This window comes from Rhinoraja longicauda, chromosome 13, assembly GCF_053455715.1.
Source record: "Rhinoraja longicauda isolate Sanriku21f chromosome 13, sRhiLon1.1, whole genome shotgun sequence".
Lineage (NCBI taxonomy): Eukaryota > Metazoa > Chordata > Chondrichthyes > Rajiformes > Arhynchobatidae > Rhinoraja > Rhinoraja longicauda.
In genome coordinates, this window is record NC_135965.1 from 36,070,088 (window position 1) to 36,093,650 (window position 23,563).

The following is a 23,563-nucleotide window of genomic DNA, read 5'->3' on the forward strand; positions in this document are numbered from 1 at the left end:
ATCGAACCCGGATCTCTGGCGCTGCATTCGCTGTAAGGCAGCAACTCTACTGTTGCGCCACCGGTATGGATTCAGCATTTGGCTCGACCACTGAGCCCGACATGCTGTGGGGCCCTAGTTCTTGAGCTCCCTGCGCTCACCAGAAAATTTATTATAATGCAATGAAACATATTTAAGACAAAAGTTAATTAGATATATTGGGTTATTAATAGAAATAATATTTATTATTATTGGTAGTTAATCAGTGTGATCAGTAGTAAAGAAAGCAAACACAATGCCAGCATTTATTTCAAGAGGACGAGAATACAAAAACGGGGATGTAAAGCTGAGGCTTGAAGGTGCTGGTCAGGCTGCATTTGGAGTATTGAGAGCAATTTTGGGCACCATATCTGAGGAAGGATGTGCTGGCTCTGGAGTGAGTCCAGAGGAGGTTTACAAGAATGATCCCAGGAATGATTGGGTTAACATATGATGAGTGTTTGATGCACTGGGCCAGTACTCGCTGGAGTTTAGAAGAATGAGGATGGACCTCATTGGAACATACAGAATAATGAAAGGCTTGGATAGAGTGGATGTGGAGAGGATGTTTCCACCAGTGGGAGAGTCTCGGACTAGATGTCAAAACCTCAGAATTAAAGGATATTCCTTTAGGAAGATGAGATGGAATTTTTTTAGTCAGAGGGTGGTGGATCTGAAGAATTCTTTGCCGCAGAAGGCTGTGGAGACCGTCAGTAGATATTCTTAAGGCATAGGTAGATAGATTCTTAATTAATACGGGTGTTGGGTTATGCGGAGGAGTCAGGAGAATGGGGCTAGGAGAGAGAGATGGATCAGCCATGATTGAATGGCAGAGTGAACTTCATGGGCCGAATGGCCTAATTCTACTCCTATAACTTATGACCTTATGATTACAAATAACATATGTCCAGAAAATCTACCACTTTGGCACCACCAAATTCCGAAGTGTGTTGGATTGTTGGACGTACTCTTTTCAGTTCAGTATATTGTCTCATGTACTGAGGTACAGTGGAAAGCTTTTGGTTGCTAACGTGTCAGCGAAAGACTATATATGATTACAATAGTCATCTGCAGTGTACAGATGATAAAGAGAATAACAGTGCAAGATAAAGTCCAATTAAAGATAGTTTGAGGGTCTCTAGTGAGGTAGATAGCAGCTCAGGACTGCACTCCAGTTATTGATAGGATGATTAAATTGCCTGATAACATCTGGGAAGAAACTGCCTGAATATGAAGGTGTGCGTTTTCACATTTCTATACCTCTTGCCTGAGGGGAGAAGAGGGAGTGACCGTGTGACTTGTCCTTGATTTTGTCAGTGGCCTTGTTGAGGGAATGTGAAGTGTTAATGGAAGGGAGGTTGGTTTGTGTGATGGTCTGGGGTATGTCCACAATTCTCTGCAATTTCTTTCTGGACCATCGCATTTGTGATGTACTTTCAGCTATCTTGTATGCTGTCGCAATAGACAATAGACAATAGACAATAGGTGCAGGAGTAGGCCATTCAGCCCTTCGAGCCAGCACCACCATTCAATGCGATCATGGCTGATCACTCTCAATCAGTACCCCGTTCCTGCCTTCTCCCCATACCCCCTCACTCCGCTATCCTTAAGAGCTCTATCCAGCTCTCTCTTGAAAGCATCCAACGAACTGGCCTCCACTGCCTTCTGAGGCAGAGAATTCCACACCTTCACCACTCTCTGACTGAAAAAGTTCTTCCTCATCTCCGTTCTAAATGGCCTACCCCTTATTCTTAAACTGTGGCCCCTTGCTCTGGACTCCCCCAACATTGGGAACATGTTTCCTGCCTCTAATGTGTCCAATCCCCTAATTATCTTATATGTTTCAATAAGATCCCCCCTCATCCTTCTAAATTCCAGTGTATACAAGCCCAATCGCTCCAGCCTTTCAACATACGACAGTCCCGCCATTCCGGGAATTAACCTAGTGAACCTACGCTGCACGCCCTCCATAGCAAGAATATCCTTCCTCAAATTTGGAGACCAAAACTGCACACAGTATTCCAGGTGCGGTCTCACCAGGGCCCGGTACAACTGTAGAAGGACCTCTTTGCTCCTATACTCAACTCCTCTTGTTACGAAGGCCAACATTCCATTGGCTTTCTTCACTGCCTGCTGTACCTGCATGCTTCCTTTCATTGACTGATGCACTAGGACACCCAGATCTCGTTGAACTCCCCCTCCTCCTAACTTGACACCATTCAGATAATAATCTGCCTTTCTATTCTTACTTCCAAAGTGAATAACCTCACACTTATCTACATTAAACTGCATCTGCCATGTATCCGCCCACTCACACAACCTGTCCAAGTCACCCTGCAGCCTTATTGCATCTTCCTCACAATTCACACTACCCCCCAGCTTAGTATCATCTGCAAATTTGCTAATGGTACTTTTAATCCCTTCGTCTAAGTCATTAATGTATATCGTAAATAGCTGGGGTCCCAGCACCGAACCTTGCGGTACCCCACTGGTCACTGCCTGCCATTCCGAAAGGGACCCATTTATCCCCACTCTTTGCTTTCTGTCTGTCAACCAATTTTCTATCCATGTCAGTACCCTACCCCCAATACCATGTGCCCTAATTTTGCCCACTAATCTCCTATGTGGGACCTTGTCGAAGGCTTTCTGAAAGTCGAGGTACACCACATCCACTGACTCTCCCCTGTCAATTTTCCTAGTTACATCCTCAAAAATTCCAGTAGATTTGTCAAGCATGATTTCCCCTTCGTAAATCCATGCTGACTCGGAATGATCCCGTTACTGCTATCCAAATGCTCAGCAATTTCGTCTTTTATAATTGACTCCAGCATCTTCCCCACCACTGATGTCAGACTAACTGGTCTATAATTACCCGTTTTCTCTCTCCCTCCTTTCTTAAAAAGTGGGATAACGTTTGCTATCCTCCAATCCACAGGAACTGATCCTGAATCTATAGAACATTGAAAAATGATCTCCAATGCTTCCACTATTTCTAGAGCCACCTCCTTAAGTACCCTGGGATGCAGACCATCAGGCCCTGGGGATTTATCAGCCTTCAGTCCCATCAGTCTACCCAAAACCATTTCCTGCCTAATGTGGATTTCCTTCAGTTCCTCCATCACCCTAGGTTCTCCGGCCCCTAGAACATTTGGGAGATTGTGTGTATCTTCCTCAGTGAAGACAGATCCAAAGTAACGGTTTAACTCGTCTGCCATTTCTTTGTTCCCCATAATAAATTCCCCTGCTTCTGTCTTCAAGGGACCCACATTTGCCTTGACTATTTTTTTCCTCTTCACGTACTTAAAAAAACTTTTGCTATCCTCCTTTATATTATTGGCTAGTTTACCCTCGTACCTCATCTTTTCTCCCCGTATTGCCTTTTTAGTTAACTTTTGTTGCTCTTTAAAAGAGTCCCAATCCTCTGTCTTCCCACTCTTCTTTGTTATGTTATACTTCCTCTCCTTAATTTTTATGCTGTCCCTGACTTCCCTCGTCAGCCACGGGTGTCTCTTACTCCCCTTAGAGTCTTTCCGCCTCTTTGGAATAAATTGATCCTGCAACCTCTGCATTATTCCCAGGAATACCTGCCATTGCTATTCCCAGGAATACCTGCCATTGCTATTGTGTCTTTGTCTGCTAACAGATGCTACCTTATTCTTTCTGCCTTGCTGCTTCTGTTTTGCTTCTCTCCTGCATATATCTGGGAACTGAATTGAGAATCTCATTGAGGTGTGAGGGCTGTGGTAAATCTGTTGCCTTGTACGTTAATATAATGGGTTTTTTATATAGTTCAAGCCCAGCAGCTTGTTCACATTGACCAGGTACTGCAGTTTTATTTCTGCATTGCACTAGGCATAGTTGAATCAAATAATGACTGCGTTGAAAGAAAGACACAATGCTGGATTAACTCTGAGTCGGGCAGCATCTCTGAAGAACATGGATTGGAGGCGTTTTGTGTTCTCTAGAGAGTGTACCTGACCCCCAAGTTACTCCAGCATTGGTGCCTTTCTTTGCAAGAAACCAGCATCTGGATTTCCTTGTTAGATAATTACTGTGATGGGTGCTTTTGCCTCCCTGAACATTTTGTTGGAGTTATCAGGCATCATCCTCTAACACTTGCCCTCTGTCATCCAATGTAAACATGGGGGGGAAAGGCAGAGAGACAAGACAAGTCAATGAGGGCAGGAATTACAGGCACATAGAAGCAAGTGAGCTTCCATTGCCATTCATCTAAATGTAGACAATACATATAAAGTAAAAGCTTTTCAATGTTTTCTAGTGTCTTGAGGTTTGCCCATTTGCACCATCCTATTCTAAATTATCAACAGTTTACATTTTCTAAGCTCTACTTTGTAAAAGCTCATGAGGCGATCTCATCGAGATGTGCAAAATTTTTACACAGCGTCATGGGGTAGATGCAAGGATGACATTTCCCATGGCTGAGATGTTCAGAACAAGGAATGCAGAATCTGAGCAAAGGTTTTGTTTTTCAGGACTGAGATGAGAAAACATTTCTAAATCTAGAGACTGGTAAATATTTGAAATTCCCAGAGGGCTGAGGCAGTGTGGACATTGAATACGTTGAAGACTTTTGATAAGCTTTTTGGATTTTAAGGTAAACAATGGATACGGGTTTAGTGCAGGAAAGTAATGTTGCGATAAAAGCACAGGCACCATCATTTTTAATGGAAATGGAAGGTAAAATAACTTGTTCTTGGCTCGGCCTGCTCTCATTCAATTGCTTCTATGAGCCTGTAATTCCTGTCCTCATTGACTTGTCTTGTCTCTCTGCACTTCCACCAATGTTTAAATTTTAAAACCTTTATCATTTAGCCTGATTGCTTTGTACTGTCTGCAACTGAATGCAGGTTTTTAATCATGTGCACTGTGCCAGGAATGTAAAAGTTCATCAACTCTTAATGCATCATGTATTCAGAAAGGTTTAGTGAAGTTTTGAACCAGTTAAGGCAACACACACCTGCAACAGCAGCCAGAAGCTTGTGAACTGCACACAGTGGGAGCATCTGAGTAACAGGAAGGGCACCAACAGAAATATTCATCTACACGCTTGGTACATTATAATGAAAGTGAATTTTAATTTGTCAGATGATTCTCTGTGAAATTAGTTTATTGAACTTTGCACAGTGTTTTAAAACAGACCTGTGCAACAAGCTTAATTTCACAACTTTTTGCTGAGAGTCACTGGTAGTTTCTGTTTAGAGATACAGCGTGGAAACAGGCTCTTCGATCCACTGAGCACGCTGATCAATCATCACCCGTACATTAGTTCTACTCCATATACCAGGGCCAATTTACAGAAGCCAATTAACTTACAACCCTACATGTCTTTGGAATGGTGGAGGAACCCAGAGGAAACCCACGCAGTTCATATCATATCATATATATACAGCCGGAAACAGGCCTTTTCGGCCCTCCAAGTCCGTGCCGCCCAGTGATCCCCGTACATTAACACTATCCTACACCCACTAGGGACAATTTTTACATTTACCCAGCCAATTAGCCTACATACCTGTACGTCTTTGGAGTGTGGGAGGAAACCGAAGATCTCGGAGAAAACCCACGCAGGTCACGGGGAGAACGTACAAACTCCTTACAGTGCAGCACCCGTAGTCAGGATCGAACCTGAGTCTCCGGCGCTGCATTCGCTGTAAAGCAGCAACTCTACCGCTGCACCAGTTGCTGGGGGAACGTACAAACGGCGTACAGGCAGCACCTATAGTCAGGCTCGAACCCTGCTCTCTGGCACTGAGGCAGCAATTCTACTGCTGTGTCACTGTACTATCTTCTGCTGCACCACGGTGCCGTTATTTACTGGTTACAAAAGTTTCATTCAACCACTCACGATTATTGTGCAATAAATCAGGCTTGTGGAAATTGCAACAAATTAAGCCAATTGGATAATTATTGTGTGTTGTGCAAAATTTGACAAGGGACGAGAGTAACTTACAAAATTGGGTAATGGTAATAATAGTATTTAATGTCTTCAGTGTTTTAAATTGTATTTACTTAGTCCAGGCTAGGATCTCCGAGTCAAATCAAGAATGTTTAATTATCATATGAACGAAAAGGGAAAATGAATTTCATACTTGCAGCAGCATAACAACTCTAGAAACGCAGTACCTAATAGATAACATTAGAAAGCACACAAAATAGTTCAATAAATAAAAATAAACAATAGTACAAAACAAAAGCCCAAAGTTCCTAGTGCAACTAAAATGGTTCATAGTTCAAGGTTTAGTTGGTACCTGAGTGTTCAATAACATGATGGTTGTTGGGAAGAAGCTGTTCCTGAACCTGGAGGTCATGGGTTTTCAAACTTCTATTCCTTCTTCCTGATGGTAGGAATGAAATGAGAGTGTGGCCAGGGTGGTCATTGATAATGCTTGCTGTCTTTCTGAGGCAGCACCTTTTATAGATCCCCTTGATGGTGGGGAGGTCTGTACCTGTGATACTGGGCTGTGTCCAACCCTTTTTGTAATTTTCTTTGCTCCTGAAGAATGTATTAGCATGTTTACGGCGAGATTGTTGCCTTTTCCATATAAAATGAAGAATTGTTCCGTTCATGCTTTAATAATAAAAATATTCAATCTTTTATATTAATATGCTGATGAACATTCTATTTGTGTGGCTGAGGGGATTGCATTTTTAAACCCATCTAAACTTGCATTTTCAATAATTTTCTTTGAGTTATGCTGGAACTTGTGGCCATTATTGACGCCATTATTGTGGCCAATATGATATTGACGTTCAGATGTTTATTATTCATTCCCTTTCCTTGGTGGTGTTGAGCTTTACCAAAAGATTGCATTCATGCACGATTTTGAAAGAGTTAGTGTCGTAATTGAATCGTAATCTGTGGCTGTTGTTACCATCGAGGAAAAAGAGTAGTATCACTGGATTCTTAATGCATGTATACTTTCCCTGCAGTTGTAGAATGGTCATGAGGGAAGAATGGGGATAGGACAATAGTCTACTCTTTTTGTATTCTCAGTATAAAAGGGAATCTTAAAATACCTACTGCTCTTTATAATCTGAAGCTTGCTCAATTTTAAGACTGTCAATAACATGAACTAAAGTAACTGCGATGATATAATAAGAAATGACAGCGCAACACATTCAACCAGCAATCTGAAGAGTGCTGCGTTATATGTTGGACCTGGATTTTCAAAAAATATTTCAAGTTCTAAGAATAACCAGATACCACAGAAAGTAGCTGTGCTGTATTAAATAGCAAAAACTGGTTTGAGAAGGACAAAATGGTGTTAATTATGTAATCCTGCCCTGGGTGATTCCTAAATATTCTGAACAAAAATGTCATGTGTATAAAACAATGAAAAGATAGTGCCAGTAAAGTGCATTCAGAGTTTTATTTGCAAAGAAAAATAATATTGAATGTGCATTCTGCGTGATTAAATGGACATTATAAAATCATTCTATTTGTGATTTGTTCCACTTTGCTTCAGGAACATTATGATTTATCTCAGACCGTTCTCAGATCCATCTTCATCTTTAACTCTTTTTGTGAATTAACTCTCTTCTGGATCAGGATTCCATTTTGCACCATGTTTGGCAACTGACTGTTCTGGCGAGAAGATAGCCATCAGAGATGTTTTTATGAATTAAAGAACAGGAAAAGCTTTGTTACAATTTTTAGTTTACAGATACAATGCGGAAACAGGTCCTTCGGCCCATAGTGCCCATGCCGACCAGCGTTCCCCGTGCACTAGCACTATCCACCACACTAGGAGCAATTTACAATTTTTATAGAAGCCAATTAACCTACAAACCTGATATTTGCCTACAATTTGCCAAACGAAAGATATTCCAATATTTGAACAGTTATTGTTTGTATAACTTTGGGATGAAAATGGGTCAGTTTACAGAATACAGTGCTGAGTGCAGGTAGTCTTGATTTGAGAAATCTTGAAGTTTTCAAAACATCATTGTTGGGCAGCATCAGAGACGCAGCTTTGATCCTGAGCTTTGTTGCTGACTGTATGGAGTTTGCACGTTCTCCCTGTGACTGCGTGGGAGTTTCCCTCCCACATCCCAAAGACATGCAGGTGTTTAGGTTAATTGGCCTCCATAAAATTGCCCCTGATGTATAGGAGGAGGATGAGAAAATGAGACATTCAACTAATGTGAACAGGTGATCGATGGCTGGTGTGGTCTCGGAGGGCCGAGGGGCCTGTTTCCATGCTGCATGTTTTAAACTAATCTGAAACCATAATTAAAATATACGCAGGTATTGTTTGCCTCCTGTCTCATCTTTGCACTCAACAAGTAGGAGGGGAAGCTCTAAACAAATTGGTGCATGAAATGAGAAGGTTCCCCATTTGTTTTTCACAACATTCACAATCACAAAATGGAATCAATGGAAAAGGTGTTTGTCGTGAAACTTGAATAACAGCCATCAATGAACTAGTGGAAATTTTCAAGTTCAGCAAGCAAATATGGAAAGGACTACAGAATTAATGTTTCAAGTTAAAGACTCTTTTTGATTTCAAAGATTAACTAGGCCTTTTTCCATAGAAGCTCCCTGACCTGCTGAGTTTCCGGCACATTGTATTTTGCCAGATTTCCACGTCACAGTTTTTCATTTACATCTGTTTTGTCAATTATTGACTTTAACAACTGTCTGAATTAAGGAACTGACATTGCCATGGAATTGTCCCAAACATGTTCTTCGTGTATTTGTTTTTCACTAATTTACATGATATTTTGCAATTTTATGTTATGACTTTGCTTTGTTTTTGTGCGACACTAACTTGCGGTGGCAGTTAAGTGATTAAATGTGAAGCTTGGATATCATGGTCAAATTGTGATGGTCAGATTAATGAGATGTGGCCAAATTCAATGCCTGTAATTTTAATTGAAGAATTTAAAAAGCCTGCAACCATATTGGAGAGTTTCACATCACACTTTAGTCTTTCCAGTGTAAATTATAAAATGGAATTATAGTCCTACTTTGCTATCAGTTTTCTCTATTTGTGGTTGGAAAGATTGTAGTATGTAAATGTCAGTCCTTTGGTTCATTCTAACGCCTTTCATTGTCAGAAACTTAAAACATAGAACAATGCCGAACATGAACAGGCCCTTCTGCCCACAATGTCTGTGCCTAAAACATTAATCTCCCCTGACTGTGTGTGTGATCCATGTCCATGCATTCCATGCTTATTCATGTGCCTATCTCAAAGCCTCAAGTATCCCTGTCATTCCCCTCACCTTAAATTGTGCTTCTTGTCTTAAATAATGATCGCAGCAGAGTTCTTGGCAACTTGTTTTCAGCTCAAATGTAACAATATTATGTCCATATTAGAGGGATAGATGGACAATTTACTTCCCCCTTCTCCATTGAATCAGCATGCATGCAGTTTGATTCCAAATTAGTTATTGTCCAAAAGGTTAAAATATTCCATGAGAAATTAGCATTTTGATTTTACATGAAAAAGTGCAGTGGAAAATTTTGTTCATTGAGGCCGCAATGTAGATTCTTATCTGATTTGTGTTTTCCCAATATTTCACACTGATGTAAGAAGTTTTGTTTAATTTTCCACCATTAGATTCAAGGTCACTTTTTCTAAGTTCACAGAAAATGCCATGGCAGTGCAGATAGTTAAGGGTGGCATTTGGAAAGAAATTATGCGCAGATTGATATAACACATCAATTCCGTTTACTTCCCAAAATGGCGCAGTGACGACTGTGGGCGTTCTTGTGGATGAAATAATATTTTACCGATATGAGAGGCTGAGCCTCCATGTTCCGATAAGGGTGAACGGAAACTATGGCATGATTAGGGCATCTTGGATGATCTAGATTATTGAAGGTAAACACAAAAAGCTGGAGTAATTTAGGAGGTCAGACAGCATCTCTGGAGAAAAGGAATAGATGACGTTTCAGGTCGAGACGTCATCTATTTTTGTGTTTTATCTCCAGATTTGGGGACAGGTTCTTCCCAGCTATAATCAGCAAACTGAACTATCCTCTCACCAGTTAGAATGTGGTCTTGACCTCCCACCTACCTCCATTGGATCTCCATTTAATAGGATTTAATTGGACTTTATATGCATTTTTACCCTGTATCTGTTCACGGTGGACGGCTTGATTGTAATCATGTGAAGTATTTTCTTTGACTGGTTAGCACGCAGCAAAAAACTTTTCCCTGTACTTTTGTACATGTGACAGTAATAAACTAAGCTAAACATTTATGGAAAGAGAAGCGGGTAATGATTTGGGATGAATAATTTTGTGGGGGTGTTAGATCGAATGAGAGTATCAATACTAGTCCAATACTATTTGGGAACAGACTGCAGTGATGAACGAGAGGCACAGGGCGTTGTGCATGAATGAGATAGAGTATCAATAATTGAAACATGGTTAGATAAAGGATGCAACCAGACATTAAATTTCCTGGAAAAGATAAGAGATGGTGACACTTGATTTGGAAGATAGAGCTGCTGAGTGGATATTGATACTTGGCAAGCAGTCATGTCTGTGGGGGATAAATCCTTGAATAATGTAAAAAAATAAATCGACGGGGAATTTATGAAAATGTATCGGATCTGTTCAGCCACGATATTTGAGACAAATTATCTCCATATTGAATGGGGTAATAAAATGGAAGGCAAAAAAGAAGTATACTCAATAGAAATTGATCTGTCCTTTAATGCTGGTCACTGGAGAATGAAATGGATTAGGATTTGTTAAAGCCAATTGTGTTTTACTAACCTTTTTTATTTTGGCGATAAAGTTGAAGGGAATGTAATAAATTCTTTCAAATGAATAGTTGGTTCCACTCAAAACAAATCTTTATTTGATTTGAATTTTAGAGTCAATGATAACATGGATAAGAAAGTGATTTAAAGGTTAAAAAAACAGTTGTGATAATTTATTATTCAAGGTGGCAGATTAGTTAGTGTCATTGAAGCTCCCAGAGGGACCACTTGCATAAAATACATGAAGTTGTCAGGAAGAAAGCTTTTTTGTTTGCAAATGACATCAAACTAGGAAACGTAAACTTGAAGAGGGTAGAAATGAACTGCAGGGGGTGTAGCCTGTGTATAGGGCAACCGTTTGAGAGGTAGAATTGAATGCAGCAGTGTGAAGCGATATGTTTTCTGAGGGGATTAGAGCGAAAATAGTCAAATGACAGTTCTAAGGGATATGCAGATATAAAAGGGACCAGTATATATCTTTGCATAAAACTTTGAAAGTGACAGACAAAATGGAGAGGGTGGTCCATGGAACATATGCAATTATGTTCATAAATGGAACCCAAGTGTACAACGGTTGTGGTATCTGTCTTAAAGCACCATCTGGCAATTTATTGAACTAGTGCATTCACTTATGGGCAGCACAACACAAAAATCATTTTTAAGGCTTTGAGGTACAGAAAAGATTTAATGGAATGCTTCCAGGATAAAGGAACTTGGCTACTAAGTGGGACTGGAGAAGTTGTTTTTGGAATAAAAAGTTTAGATTCAATAGAGTGGCGTACAAAGGTGCAATTGTTTTAAGATGGCTTTAAGTCAATGTCCCTGTTGGTGGATGATTCAAATATTGGGACACAGATTTACCATGATGGGCAAAAAATACAAGGGGATGTGAACTTGTTCCAATCCTAAACTCTGTGCCAGCAAGAGTTGCAAGAACAAAAGTCTAAGAGCTTTCAAAAGGGAAGTAATTGGCTGGGCCAAAGTGAAGGAACAAGGTAACAGAACTGATCACTGTTGAAAGAGCTGGTGCAAACTCATTGAGCTGGCTGCCCCTTTTCAGTGCCATAAAATGTCTTTGTCATTTATTTTGCCATGTTGGCTCTTCAGAATACAGTAAAACTTAGTCTGCTATGTTCAGAAAGTCTCGATAGTTCAGCATCTGTCTCCCTTATTACCAACTATCAGCCATTTTCTGTGCTCCTGATCACAAAGTGAATTGCCAATGTTTGTTTTGCACAATGTCTGCATACGCAACAGTTTAAATGATTTTAGATAAATTCCACACTCGTCTTCTGTCACAGAACTTCTCAAGTCATCTCCAGAATGTTGATTCATTAAATATTGTATTTACATTTATTGTTTTATTGCATTACTGGAGACACAGTATTGAAATATTATGAATGTTTAGTGTAGCTCATTTACTGTATTTAAAGTAAAAAATAAAATAGCAATTGGTTATTAATAGGAGCAACGTCCGATAGGCTGGATAATCTGCTAATTTAGTGCCACCAGAAATCGGAGTGCTGAATTGTCAGTTTTATTGTAATTGTGTGTTAAGTTAATTCTGGCAGGTAACATTGATTAAATACTTAATACTGCTTGGTATTCCTGGAACACTCCTGTGGTGCTTCACAGTTGACTAGCTCTGGGCATTGTCTACCCTGATTTTATTTTGCAAATGGTGTACTCTACTATTTTTGAAGTGACCTTAATAATCTTTTGCTTCTTTGTGTGCAGAATTGTGGATTGCATTTTAGAAAGAGTGCCAAATGGAAATGTCAAGATTATGTATCTTCTGGCAAAAACATACACAACCAATGCAGATGGGTGGGTTACGCAATTGGCAGAACAACCAGAGTTGCTGAAAGGCAGCCTCCTATTCCCCTATATGAATCGACTTTAGGTGTGTCATGCATATGTATGTTTGAGTTATGGTATCCGGTATGAGTTAGACATGCACTCCATAGTGCTAGTGTTCAATCGAGTAGTTTATTGATAACGGTGAAGCAATTATTTTGATTTACTTGAACGTGAGCCTAATTCAGCATTGTCTGCATTGACTTGAAAGGCCCTCTACCGTAAGAAAACCCACATTTTTATTTTCATTACTTCATATAGAATTCTCCGCCAGCTTTTTCTTTCATATTCGTGCAAATTCTACTGAAAAGTTGGAGTTAATTGTTGCAAGTATTGTTAGTTCAAGTAACAAAGCTGCCTTGGGTTAACAATGCTGATTTGCTGAAATACCGCATTGTCACTAGACAGGAAAAACTGCCAGTTTCAGATCAGACATGAGCATCCTGTATAAAACCAACCAAGCAGCTTGCTCGATTCAAAACTGTAACAAGCATTTGTAACAGAATTACACAAGACAATTGTTCAGAATTTTAAAATTGAATTAGTTCTATCCAAATGCACGCCAATCAGAGCATCGAATATAGAAGTTGGGATGTAATGTTAAAATTGTACAGGGCATTGGTGAGGCTGAATCTGGAGTATGGTGTGCAGTTCTGGTCGCCAAATTATAGGAAGGATGTCGACAAAATGGAGAGGGTACAGAGGAGATTTACGAGAATGTTGCCTGGGTTTCAGCACTTAAGCTACAGAGAGAGGTTGAACAGGTTGGGTCTTTATTCTTTGGAGCGTAGAAGGTTGAGGGGGGACTTGATAGAGATTATTAAAATTTTAAGAGGGACAGACAGAGTTGACGTGGGTAGGCTTTTCCCTTTGAGAGTGGGGAAGATTCCAACAAGGGGACATAACTTCAGAATTAAGGGACAAAAGTTTAGGGGTAACATGAGGGGTAACTTCTTTACTCAGAGGGTGGTGGCTGTATGGAATGAGCTTCCGGTGGAAGTGGTGGAGGCAGGCTCGATTTTATTATTTAAGAGTAAATTGGATAGGTATATGGATGGGAGGGGATTGGAGGGTTATGGTCTGAGAGCAGGTAGATGAGACAAGGTCAGAGAAAGTGGTCGGCGTGGACTGGTAGGGCCGAACGGGCCTGTTTCCGTGCTGTAATTGTTATATGGTTATATGGTTATATGATATCCAATAATCGAAGAGCCAACAAAGTTATTTATTTTTCCTTTATACTGGTTTTTTAAATTGTAATCCCAGTCTGACCTAAACTGCCTGAGTTGTAATGTGCAGTCTTGTACTTAAAATTCTATTTTTACTTTTGCAAATCACTTGGTTGAATATCACATATCTGTTGAGATTTTGAAGCTGATTTATAACATATAACAACTACAGCATGGAAACAGGCCTGTCCGGCCCTACCAGTCCACGCCGACCATTCTCCCTGACCTAGTCTCATCTACCTGCACTCAGACCATAACCCTCCAATCCCCTCCTATCCATATACCTATCCAATTTACTCTTAAATAATAAAATCGAGCCAGCCTCCACCACTTCCACCGGAAGCCCATTCCATACAGCCACAACCCTCTGAGTAAAGAAGTTCCCCCTCATGTTACCCCTAAACCTTTGTCCCTCAATTCTGAAGCTATGTCCCCTTGTTGGAATCTTCCCCACTCTCAAAGGGAAAAGCCTACCCACGTCAACTCTGTCCGTCCCTCTCATAATTTTAAAAACCTCTATCAAGTCCCCCCTCAACCTTCTACGCTCCAAAGAATAAAGACCCAACCTGTTCAACCTCTCTCTGTAGCCTAAGTGCTGAAACCCAGGCAACATTCTAGTAAATCTCCTCTGTACCCTCTCCATTTTGTGGACATCCTTCCTATAATTTGGCGACCAGAACTGCACACCATACTCCAGATTCGGCCTCACCAATGCCCTGTACAATTTCAACATTACATCCCAACTTCTATACTCGATGCTCTGATTTATAAAGGCAAGCATACCAAACGCCTTCTTCACCACCCTATCCACATGAGATTCCACCTTCAGGGAACAATGCACAGTTATTCCCAGATCCCTCTGTTCCACTGCATTCCTCAATTCCCTACCATTTACCCTGTACGTCCTATTTTGATTTGTCCTACCAAAATGCAGCACCTCACACTTATCAGCATTAAACTCCATCTGCCATCTTTCAGCCCACCCTTCCAAAAGGCCCAAGTCTCTCTGTAGACTTTGAAAATCTACCTCACTATCAACTACTCCACCTATCTTAGTATCATCTGCATATTTACTAATCCAATTTGCCACACCATCATCCAGATCATTAATGTAAATGACAAACAACAGTGGACCCAACACAGATCCTTGGGGCACTCCACTAGACACTGGCCTCCAACCTGACATACAATTGTCAACCGTTACCCTCTGGTATCTCCCATTCAGCCATTGTTGAATCCATCTTGCAACCTCACTATTAATACCCAACGATTTAACCTTCTTAATCAACCTTCCATGTGGAACCTTGTCAAATGCCTTACTGAAGTCCATATAGACAACATCCACAGCCTTGCCCTTATCAATTTCCCTGGTAACCTCTTCAAAAAATTCAAGAAGATTAGTCAAACATGACCTTCCAGGCACAAATCCATGTTGACTGTTTCTAATCAGGCCTTGATTATCCAAATAATTATATATATTGTCCCTAAGTATCTTTTCCATTAATTTTCCCACCACAGACGTCAAACTAATAGGTCTATAATTGCTAGGTTTACTTTTAGAACCTTTTTTAAACAAAGGCACAACATGCGCAATGCGCCAATCTTCCGGCACCATCCCTGTTTCTAATGACGTTTGAAATATTTCCGTCATAGCCCCTGCTATTTCTGCACTAACTTCCCTCAATGTCCTAGGGAATATCCTATCAGGACCTGGAGACTTATCCACTTTTATATTCTTCAAAAGTGTCCGTACCTCCTCTTCTTTAATCATCCTAATTTCCATCACTACTCTACTTGTTTCGCTTACCTCACATAATTCAATATCCTTCTCCTCGGTAAATACCGAAGAAAAGAAATTGTTTAATATCTCCCCCATTTCTTCCGGCTCAGCACATAGCTGTCCACTCTGACTCTCTAATGGACCAATTTTATCCCTCACTATCCTTTTGCTATTGACATATCTGTAGAACCCCTTGGGGTTTACTTTTACATTACTTGCCAAAGCAGCCTCATATCTTTTTTTCGCTTTTCTAATTTCCTTTTTAAGATTCCTTTTACATTCTTTATATTCCTCAAGAACCTCATTTACTCCCTGCCGCTTATATTTATTGTATATCTCCCTCTTTTTCCGAACCAAGTGTCCAATTTCCCTGGAAAACCACGGCTCTTTCAAATTATTATTCTTTCCTTTCCACCGAACAGGGACATAAAGACTCTGTACTCTCAAAATTTCACCTTTAAATATCCTCCATTTCTCTATTATATCCTTTTCATAAAACAACAATTTCCATTTCACTCCTTTTAAATCCTTTCTCATCTCCTCAAAATTAGCCTTTCTCCAATCCAAAATCTCAACCCTTGGTCCAGATTTGACCTTCTCCATAATGATATTGAAACTAATGGCATTATGATCACTAGACCCAAAGTGCTCCTCAACACATACCTCCGTCACCTGACCCATCTCATTTCCTAACAGGAGGTCCAACACTGCCCCTTCTCTGGTAGGCACCTCTACGTATTGCTGCAAAAAACTATCCTGCACACATTTTACAAACTCCAAACCATCCAGCCCTTTAACAGAATGTGATTCCCAGTCTATATACGGAAAATTGAAATCACCCACAATCACCACTCTGTGCTTACTACTAATATCTGCTATCTCCTTACATATTTGCTCTTCCAATTCTCGTTCCCTATTTGGCGGTCTATAATACACCCCTATAAGTGTTGCTAAACCTTTCTCATTTCTGAGTTCCACCCAAACAGCCTCCTTAATCGAGCCTTCTAGTCTGTCCTGCCAAAGCACTGCTGTGATATCCTCCCTGACAAGCAATGCAACACCCCCACCTCTTGCCCCTCCGATTCTATCACATCTGAAACAATGAAATCCTGGAATATTTAATTGCCAATCGCAACCCTCCTGCAACCATGTTTCACTGATCGCCACAACATCATACTTCCAGATGTCAATCCAGGCTCTAAGCTCATCCACCTTTCTTACAATGCTCCTAGCATTAAAATATACACATTTAAGGGACCCATCATTTCTTATTCTCAGTTTATTTCTTTTCCCTTCTTTCTCTCCTACATATTGGGTCTGAGTGTTTCCCTTTTCTGCCTCCTGCCTCACACACTGCCTATTAGCTATCTGTGTTTGAGTCCCTCCCCCCAACCGTACTAGTTTAAAGTCTCCGCAATTATTTTAGCAAATCTCCCCGCCAGGATATTGGTTCTCCTCGGGTTCAGATGCAACCCGTCCTTTTTGTACAGGTCATACTTCCCCCAGAAGAGGTCCCAATGATCCAGAAACTTGAAACCCTGCTCCCTGCACCAGTTCCTCAGCCACATATTTATCCTCCACCTCACTCCATTCCTATTCTCACTATCGCGTGGCACAGGCAGTAAGCCTGAGATTATTACTTTGGAAGTCCTTTTTTTTAACTCTCTTCCTAGCCCCCTGAATTCTCTTTTCAGGACCTCTTCCCTTATCCTACCTATATTGTTGGTACCTATATGTACCACGACCTCTGGCTCCTCTCCCTCCCCTTTCAGGATATCCTGGACACGCTCAGACACATCCCGGACACCGGCACCAGGGAGGCAAACCACCATCCGGGTCTCCCGACTGCGTCCACAGAAACGCCTATCTGACCCCCTCACTATAGAGTCCCCCATTACTACTGCTCTCCTCTTCCTTTCCCTACCCTTCTGAGCAACAGGGCCGGACTCCTTGCCAGAGGCCCGGGCACCGTCGTTGCCCCCAGGTAGGCTGTCCCCCCCAACAGTACTTAAACAGGAGTACTTATTTCCAAGGGGTACAGCCACCGGGGTACTCCCTAGTCCCTGCCTCTGCTCCTTGCCCCCCCTAACAGTGACCCACTTGTCTACCTCCCGTGGTCTAGGAGTGACCACCTCCCTGTAACTCCTATCTATAACCTCCTCACTCTCCCTGATCAGACGGAGGTCATCAATCTGCCGCTCCAGGTTCCTAATACGGTCCCTTAGGAGCCCCATCTCGTCACACCTGGTGCAGATGTGGATGTCTGGAAGACTATCAGACTCCCAGATTCCCCACATCTGACACCCAGAACAAAAAACTGCCCTGGCAGTCATACTCTTCAAACAAAGCCCCGCGCTCAGTTACTAAACCTACCGCCCGGCCGCTACTCCAACCGCTCCAACCGCCCACCCAAAAGAACTGAGTGATCTCCTGGGAGAGGCGAAAAACCGGATAAAAAACCCAGGCCAATTTGGGAAAAAATCCGGGAAATTCCTCTCCGACCCCAAGCTAGGCGATCGAAACTAGTCCGGGAGATCACACAGGTCTTACTCCTTACTATCCCCACACAATCCCCACACAATCCCCACACACTACTTCCCAAGCAACACAGCTTGCTGCTGCTGCTGGCTGCTGCTGCTGCTGGCTGCTGATTGCTGCTGCTGCTGCTGATTGCTGCTGCTGATTGCTGCTGCTACTGCTGATTGCAAAATTTATCAATCATACTTCAAACCTGGTCTTATTACCAAAGGATTATTTCCTTTGGAACAGTCTAGAGGTGTGGTAAGTGTTGTTGGTGTCTGTGTGTTAACAGGGTACTAAACTGGAGCACTTATTTCCATGGACTGAATTATTGTTGATTGTGGTAGTCCAATGCTAGACTGCTGGTGATTCATAATTTCTTGCGTCTGAATGCATAATGCTCTGCTATTTCAGCTCCAGATCCCCAACTGTGGCCCAACCACTCCACCTTCTCATGACATAAAATAGCTTGTACATGAAAATTTAACTATCTGGTTGCCTTATGTGAAGTAATGATGTTGTGAAGTAATCTTGTTACTCTGACTAGAACGAAAGATTTGTAGAGAAAAACAGCGCTCTCCTATTTAGTGGGATCAACTGATTTAAATTCCACTTCTGCTCTCAGTTGCACAAGTTTCTTGTGATATGAAATAGATGATGGTTTATCCATCTTAATCAAGTCTTCATTTCCTTTTTACACCCTTTATCTGATTATTTCAATGCTGTCTTCAGCATTTAGCCACTCCTCCAGATAATATCAGATATGCATGAAAACATAGAAATTTCCTTTCATGGTAATCCTACACAAAAATTAAATAAGAAATTGTCAACCATGAAGTCACCAAATGGCTACTTCTCAATGTTGTTAGTTGCTTGCTGAAGTTGTCCAGCAGGCTAATATTCTGCTGCCAAAAAACAGTTTTGACTTAAAGTTTCACAAGCTCTGAATTGAAGACACTAGAAATAATCTTGGCACTAGCACAGAAATGTTGCAGATCCAAATTTGGTTGGTTGATCGGACCTATCTGCAATTTGGTTTGTATTGTAATATATTGTCTCAGAATTACTTGTTAAAATTTGCCTCAATTTAATGTGAGCCCATCATTTTGGCTCTTGCCAAAGAAAATATAGAAAGCGCGCCTAATGGTATAAAATGCTGTGGGATTTACACTGGTTTTTTCCCTTGCCAATGTTACTGCCTGCCACATTGGCCAGCAGTCATCTGCAAATGTCCATTAAATGTGGAAGAATTATTATGCTTATTTAATTTTATTTTAAAAATTGTGTCTGTCAGCTCCTGACCCATCATGTGATGAATTGAGTCATTATTTCCTGGCACTGACAGTTGGCTGGATCCTTTCAGCGGTGCTGCACTAAAGGGTTTATTTAAGCCTTTGCTGTTTCTTTGTTCTTGTTTATTAGTGGTGAGCATCGGAAGGGTTGGTCCACTTCTCTTGAATTGCAACTTCTGCCATCAGCAATTGGGCCTTTCATTGACGTCCTGCATAGTCCTCTCGGTCTGTCTCTGGGGCAGAGTAGGGCTGCTGTCTGAGATTTGTCACCAATGATGGCACTCAGCAGACCTTTGCACTCAAGTAGCCTTTTCCACAGCTCAGGTAGAGCTATTGAAGCACATTCCCAACTGTATGTCCAAATTTGGCATTGAGCGCTGCATTTTGTTTCACCTTTTTACCAAGCGGGGCAGACTCTGACTGCCGCTTAAACAAGAAAGATGTACCGGAGGTAGTTTTAAATAAATGGACTATCTCTTGTCTAGTTGCAGGAACTCCTCACAGAACAGTTCATCCATAAGAGAAAAATACAAAACACTAGTAATGCATAACAGGCCCGTTGCATTCGAGTTAAAAGGAGCAAATACTACTTCCAGTAGGACTCCCAACAGTCCAAAATATTGTTATATTTTAGGCTATATAGTTATATTTTAGAGGGGAAATTCCTTATTCCACATGGCATTTGTATATTGTCCATGATTGCCTTGATTTTCCTGACTTGCACTGAGTTCAAGGTCGAGAATCCAATTCCATGATTTTGTTGGGTAGCAAGATGATGAGGTCTGTGGGGCACAAAGTGCGAGGTTGAAATGGCAAGAAAGGATGATGATGCTATTAAAAGTGGCAGGGTGAGTTAACAAAAGAAGCAGAAGGTGAATTTAGAAGAACAGAAAATGCAAACGGCATTTTCATTGCCTGCAATTGCTTCTTTCCAAAATTGAAGGAAGCAACTACAAATTCTGTGATTGACAAATTTTCAAACATTCAAGAGTGTGCGAGTGAGCTATTTCAGCTTGTTTTCCTAACACAGCAGCCCGTTTGTCCGTATCGCTGTTGTCCATTGCTTTCTTTGTCCTTGTCCTCCGTTTATTGGGAAAATTAGCACCATCAACACAATATGCAGAACATACTTTGTTTCATCTGTGTGGTTGCTAATTGAAATTCGCGTTGATGTGGTAGATGTTCTGGCCATTGAGGACCCACCCGAATCCGAGTCTGGTAGTCGACATCTGAAATGATAGGGCAATGTGCTTAGGCTATCTTTTAATTTGCCATCTTAACAGCTATCTTGCAAGAGATTGCACGTTCTTGTTTTCAGTTAGTGACTGCACAGGTAAATATAAAGTAGGGGAATGGAGAACCAGCGGATTCTCCAGCGGAAACCCCAGTGGGTTTAAGGTGAGGAGGGAAAGATTTAACGAGAACCATTGGGGTAACATTTTTACACGAAGGGAGGGTGGTGGGTATATGGAACAAGCTGCGGAGGTGATTGCAATGTGATTGCAATGTTTAAGAAACATTTAGCCTGCTACATGGATAAGGCAGGTTTAGAGGGATTATAGGTCAAAAGCAGGGAAGTGGAACTAGTGTGGATGGGGCACGTTGGACGGCGTGGGCTAGTTGGGTTGAAGCACCTGTTTTCACGCTGTATGACTCTCGGATTCCAAGAACACAAATCTACAGTTCATTTTTCATTTAATCCTCTATTAATTGAGATTTAGTCTGTGCTGTGCATTTAACCTTGTGTTGTAGCAGTGTAAAGTACTTTCTCAGTGCCTGGGAAATTTCAGATATTGTAATTGTTTATCTTTAGTTTGGATTTTACCTATTGGCGTGTTGGACACATGCTGTCCTGTTGGTAATGCCCAAGTCAAATTTCCACAAAAGCCCAAAATAGCAACAAAAAAAATCAAATAGAAACAACTGTGGTAGTTTGTAAACGGAAAAATGCATGAGAACTGGAGTTAATTCTTAGTGAGACTGTCCCCAATTTAGCACATTTGGAAATGCTCTGCTCTGCTGCAATCAGGAGGCATTGACCTTAAAGACACACCAGGCAGCATCAACACATGGCTCCAATTTACATCATTGAGGAAGGAAGTGCACAGTGTGCTATTTGTGCTATCATTATATGGGCAGCTCGCACTGGAATATGTCAGACGTATTTGGGTGAATTGCACATGGAAAGACCCGGCCAATTTTGATTTTTACCCAGAAATGATTGCTATTGCGATCAGTTTCTGTTAAATATTCTGTTTTGTGTGATTTGAGCATGCATTTAATTCCTAATGAATCCAGGCTATAGTTTTATTAATTGTGGAATGGAATAATATTTAATCTTGCTGATGAAGTCCTTCATAATATGATCACCAGTTTGTGCATGTAACCATCACACTCAGTAGCTATTCATTTTTCTTGAGGTTAGAGTTCATTCATTAAATTAAAAAGTTAATGACACTGACCGAGACCATGACAGCTCTACTAGTTTAAAATGTTTTAATTTGAATGTTCCACAAATAATTTTGAATAATGCAACTAATTATTGCTGTGAAATGGAGTATGACATTAAGTTAATACTATACATGGCCAGGAAAATAACTGCGGATGCTGGTACAAATCGAAGGAATCACAAAATGCTGGAGTAACTCAGCGGGTCAGGCAGCATCTCAGGAGAGAAGGAATGGGTGACGTTTCGGGTCGAGACCCTTCTTCAGACCTGTGATACCTGGCCACACATGTTGCTTATTGATAAGAACCTTGTGCGTACCTCACCACTGGCGTTTAAACATAATCTGAGAACCAAAAAAAAATCTCTCTGAATTTGTAATTTCACAGGGCCTGTTTTGGCAACAAAGGGATTAGATTTGGTCAGAGAGCTTGGCTGTCTGACTGCCTTCTGCTGAGTTTGTAATGTGGTGGGTACATTTTATATTTTAAGCAATCTTGAAGGCCAGCATTAAGACGACAAAAACGTGGATGAAAAGTTAATTGTTGATAGTTTATGCTGATATGTGAAGGTATCATTTGAGTAAAACTAGATATAGGATTTTTTTATTGCAAACATTTGAAGTGCAAGATTTGCAAGTTTCCTTCAACTTGCATAGATAGATAGGTAAGAAAGGTCAGTTCAATAATCTCGGGAAAATAATGCTGTGTTATGGTTTTGCAAATCATTTTTGAAAATGAAAAATAACTGCTACTGATTTTATTATTCATAGTCTATCCATACCATTATGCTATCATAGAGCATCAAGATTAATACATGACCTATTGCAGTCTGAATTTTATTGCCTTTATGTCTACAGAAGTTATTTTAAGATAATCTGTATATTACTAAAACTCTCATCTTGTGTATATATGTGTGTGTATATATATATATATGGAATTTAGTATGTTCCCAAAATACAGCCAAAACGGTACACGATAGTGCTACAATTTTAGCACCACCTTAATCACCATTGTCCTGTGATTCAAATGGTTGTTATATTTTAACATTTTTTCACCTTGTAAACTTTAAAAATCACCTTTTTAAAGTTAAAAAAATCACTTTTCCATTTTTCCTGGCCATCAGCCTCGATCGACATCACAATGGGACCCGCCCGAGCGACGGACGTGGTGGCCAATGAGGGGGGGGGAGGCCATGACGGCCGCCGGGGGTGGGATCCGCCAGAGTAACGGGAGAGGCAGCCAATGAGGGGGGTGGGGGAGTGGCTGCTGAGCCGACAAGCTGAAACTTTAAATGCGACGCCCCGCCGGGAGGACCAGCGTCCGTCCCGGCATGCCCCACGCCTGACCTTCCTCCCGTGGTGCAGCGCGGCGGCAAAGGGGGTCCAGGGATCGGCAGTTGGGGTAGGGTTGCCGAGCCCGCAGGAGAGACTTGCACCCAATGGGGGTTGCCGTGCCCGCAGGAGAGGTTTGCACACAGGGTTGCCGTGCCCACAGGAGAGATGTGGACCCAACGGGTCCATGCCCGTCTATAACGCGTAAAAATGCTTGCTTCTACAGTCCAAGCAAAAATGATGGAATTCAAACTTAAGGTCTTAAATTAACATTTGATATTTCTAAATTTTACCATACACTTCAAGCTCATTGTGTTACTGAATTCTGACCAATAGAGCATTGCAAGAAGTGGA

The 23,563-nt window shown here is 41.2% G+C and overlaps 1 protein-coding gene across 1 annotated transcript in view; it reads left to right on the forward strand.

Annotated features, from left to right (window-relative positions):
• Nucleotides 1-23,563, forward strand: part of LOC144599639 (SH2/SH3 adapter protein Nck1-like) — a 136,992-nt gene that overhangs the window by 68,111 nt on the left and 45,318 nt on the right. The window lies entirely within an intron of this gene.